The sequence below is a fragment of the Schistocerca serialis genome, chromosome 9 (assembly GCF_023864345.2).
Source record: "Schistocerca serialis cubense isolate TAMUIC-IGC-003099 chromosome 9, iqSchSeri2.2, whole genome shotgun sequence".
Lineage (NCBI taxonomy): Eukaryota > Metazoa > Arthropoda > Insecta > Orthoptera > Acrididae > Schistocerca > Schistocerca serialis.
The window spans coordinates 98150784-98155548 of NC_064646.1; positions in this window are offsets into that span (position 1 = coordinate 98150784).

Consider the following 4765-nt stretch of genomic DNA (forward strand, 5'->3'; position numbering starts at 1 on the left):
CTCCTAGCAAATTAATGCCGAAACTTACTATGTTTGAAATGGGCTTAATGGTACACAGTTCGACGAGTGATACATCTTTTTAAGACATCAGTCTTTCGACTGAATTTGATATTGTCCTCTGTCTTTTACCACCTTTTCATCTCTAGCCACTACACCTATTATGCACTCTAATTTGTTTCAAATATTCTAATCTTTTGCTTCTTGTACTCTTTCCACTCAAGTACTTTTAGTACCACGTTCACTATTCCCAAAGCCGACGGGTTCCTAATCTGTCACGTCCTCTGAGTAAGCTCTATAAATGTTTCTCGACATCCACTCCTCTTAGTACTTCCTCATTTCGTACATTGTCTATCCTTTCAGTTTCTAACATCCTTTGATAGCACCGTATTTGAAACACTTGTAGTATCATCTTCACATTCCAGACAACCCACATTTTATTTCCAAATAATATAGTGGGTAAACTGAATAACTAAGGAGGAGATATGCAGAAAAAAGATAAGCATGGCACAGCTTGACCAAAGGAAGGAATAAGTTACAGAGTACATTCTAAGGCAGGGGTTCCCAACAAAATTTTCTCGAGGACCCCTCATCGAGCATGATTGGTACCTTGTCATATCACAGTATCAAGTACCTAAAAAGCCAAATTAAGAGTCTTTTTATACGGTCTCTATTTTTGGTACTTAGAAAAAACATTGACATGTTCATTATTGAAAAAGTATTGAGTTTAAAACTCTATTGTTTTTGTGTGGGCGTCACTGTTGTTGTTGTTGTTGTGGTCTTCAGTCCTGAGACTGGTTTGATGCAGCTCTCCATGCTACTCTATCCTGTGCAAGCTTCTTCATCTCCCAGTACCTACTGCAACCTACATCCTTCTGAATCTGCTTAGTGTATTCATCTCTTGGTTTCCTTCTACGATTTTTACCCTCCACGCTGCCCTCCAATGCTAAATTTGTGACCCCATGATGCCTCAAAACATGTCCTACCAACCGATCCCTTCTTCTAGTCAAGTTGTGCCACAAACTTCTCTTCTCCCCAATCCTATTCAATACCTCCTCATTAGTTACGTGATCTACCCACCTTATCTTCAGCATTCTTCTGTAGCACCACATTTCGAAAGCTTCTATTCTCTTCTTGTCCAAACTGGTTATCGTCCATGTTTCACTTCCATACATGGCTACACTCCATACAAATACTTTCAGAAACGACTTTCTGACACTTAAATCTATACTCGATGTTAACAAATTTCTCTTCTTCAGAAACGATTTCCTTGCCATTGCCAGTCTACATTTTATATCCTCTCTACTTCGACCATCATCAGTTATTTTACTCCCTAAATAGCAAAACTCCTTTACTACTTTAAGTGTCTCATTTCCTAATCTAATCCCCTCAGCATCACCCGATTTAATATGACTAAATTCCATTATCCTCGTTTTGCTTTTGTTGATGTTCATCTTATATCCCTGTCATCAGGGTCAGGTTCAGGGAAATACTCTCTAAAAGTGGTGGCTATGCTGCATAGATACTCATCTACATTGATCTTGATCTGGTCAGGCAAACTCTCCTCTGATGACTCCAAGAATTGTTTTAAAGTAGAAAAGTTAGTTAGTGACTCGTTTTCTATCTTTGACGCCCAGATCTGACACTTTTTCACCATAGCACTAATCTTATCCTCAACTTTGAACATGTCTATATTTTTCCCTTGTAAACTGAAGTTTAACACATTCAAGTGTTCAAACAAATCAGCTAAGTACGCAACTGTGCAAAGCCAAAAATCTGCGTACTTTGTGTTAAGAAGGAAGACACGAACCTCGTTTCTAAGTTCAAAAAGTCTTGACAAGATCCTACCTCGAGAAAGCCATATTACTTCCGTATGAATAAGAAGTTGCTCATGCTCACTGCTGATCTCTTTACACAACAAAGAAAATAATCTGGTTTGCAGATGTCGTGTTTTAATGTAGTTCATGATTTGAACTACTTCGTTAAGTATCTTTTGCAAAGGTTCAGGCAATCTTTTGGCTACTAAGGCTTCACGATGGATACAACATTGAATCCATTTCACCTCAGGGGTTACTGCTTTGATACGAGCTAGAAGTCCTGTTTTTTTGCCAGCCATTGACTTTGCTCCATCCGTCGACAAACCTACACATTTTTTTCCAGGTGACATCGTCTTCATTGAGATATTTACTTAAAGCAGTAAAAATCTCGTCTGCTGTCGTATGCAGTAGTTCGCATGAAAAAAGAAAATCTTAGAACACTTGGTCCTCCCATAATAATCGTGCAAAAACCAACATTATAGCTTTATTTGATATGTCTGCGCTTTCATCCAATTGTAGAGCGTACATGTCACTCATGCAAAGTCTAGCCATCAATATTTCTTCGACGTCAACTGCCATACCAGTAATTCGTCTTCGAACAGAATTATTTGAGAATGGGACAGTTCCTATTAGCTTAGCGGCCGCATCACCTAACATTCTCTTGAAAAGTATTATTGCTGATGGCAGTATAAGTTCCTCAGCAATTGTGTGGTTTTTCCCACATTTAGCAAGCTGAGCCACCTCGTAAGACGCTAGGGCTGCATTTTCATTTACATTTGCACCACAGTGCTTTGTAATTGTTTTACGAGATGTTTTCAACTCTCCTAATTTATTTTTGAAAAAATCTAATGACTTACTTTTGTACTCTGGGTGCTTTGTTTCAAGATGGCGCCGGAGTTTTGTTGGTTTCATAGATTCATTCGAAAGGCTTTCATAGCAAATTACACATTGAGGCATAGGCTGTTGCTCAGGTCTAGTGAACGTAAAACCGATTTCCAAGTAATCAGAGTCATATTTTCTAATTTTTCCAGTAAGCTTAACACTGATCTTGGAAAGGGTTAGGTTCAAGGGACGCCGACGATTTAGGTTCAATGGACACTGACAACTTCGGTCCGAGAGTCACTGGCTTACTTGCTTGAACATCAAATGCATTATCTTCCTCTTCATCTGCAGGCCCTTCTCGTTTTAGCGAACCACTTTTTAACCAACGGTCCATTTTTAACTACACGAATGTAGCATCCGCGAAAAACAACACTTTTCAAACACTACTGTCTTAATACAGAATATTGAGTACGTAAACAACACGGTCTGTGAAAGGATTGGCAATAAATTAACAATGGCCGATTGTCGTCTGAAATGTGAGTTTCTGTGTAAAGTGACTGTCAGTTGTCAGCTGCAAAGAGACAGCGAGTGCAGCCTAACGGCATACTGCAGAACTACTTGCCTCTAATTCTAGTTTTGCGCTAGAGTGTGCTAGTGTCAGTTGGCTCTAGGAAGACGCTGGACTCAGAAGTTAGCGTTCGCTAAGCTCTGCTCATGCAGGAAGCGGCCAAAACAAAAAAATCTGTTATCATACGAAATATATTTAATATATTTTTTATTCTAATAGCATCTTGCTGACGCCTCTGGCATAGCTCGCGGAGCCCTGGGGTTCGCGGACCATTTTGTGGGAACCACTGTTCTAACAAGGGAACCTCCCCATATCCACTGTACCAACTTATAACTAAATCTGAGGGGGGTGCGATGGGGAGGTTCCCTTGTAAGGTATGTCTGATTGGTAACTGAGGGAAGTGTAGGAGAGGGAGCAAAAATTGTAGATTAAGACTTAAATACGCCTCTTCAATGCTGCATTTCCAACCACTTGTCTCCAAAGCAGACCTTAGTCATTATTTTGAAACGAGTTGCAGCGAAGGACACATTCACATGTGGATAGAGGAAATTTTACTTAGCTGATTATCTTGACAATGGCTTCGTTGTCTTCTTTGGAGGTATGATGCTGTCCACTAGTCCTCTTCTAGTATGTAGAATATTAACTGATTGAAGGGATTGTGAAAAATCGGATAATTCTCGAAATACTAAATGAAGTAAAGTAGCTGTACATTTATACGTTTGGTATTCCGAAACTTTAGATTCAGTATGGTGGCATAGTTCGAACAAACAATACATGTAATTATTCTGCCTTCTGCAGGAACACAAAATGACTTGATTTCCATATACAGCGACTTCCCTCCATGTCTGTACACAACTAATAAGAAGAGAGATAATGTACAAAGCAAAGAGTTTGCATCTCTGTCAAAGACAGTTACTGGCACAAATTTAACAAAACTAATACAAATGAATTTTTAAAAAAGGTTGAAATGGCTCTGAGCATTATGGGACTTAACTTCTGAGATCATCAGAACTTAGAACTACTTAAACCTGACTAACCTAAGGACATCACACACATCCATGCCCGAGGCAGGATTCGAACTTGCGACCGTAGCGCTCGCCGGTTCCAGACAGTAGCGCCAAGAAGCGCTCGGCCATCCAGGCCGGCTAAATGAATTTATAAAATTTTATGTGAATACTTCAGCATTGCTTTAAATATATGGAGTATAAATATTTTAGCGCGAAATAATTAATTTTTATGAACACGGATTTACACGAATTTACTTTTATGTAAACGAAGATACCAACATCCACTGGTATCGTAGGATTCCTAATGTACCATTGGTTTAATTACATTACAAGACCTAGGCACGAATGAATTAAGAAAGTTCAGATTGTGAGACTACAGTGAAGATCGCTAGCTCTTTAAATGTCTGCAGGATGATTTTGGATGAGCTCCAGCAATTATACTGATTACACGCTTTTGTGCAATGAACACTCTTTGATGAGTTACCCCAGAATATGATGCCACACGTAAGCAGAGAATGAAAATAGGCGTGGTAAGCTAATTTACTGAGATGCAT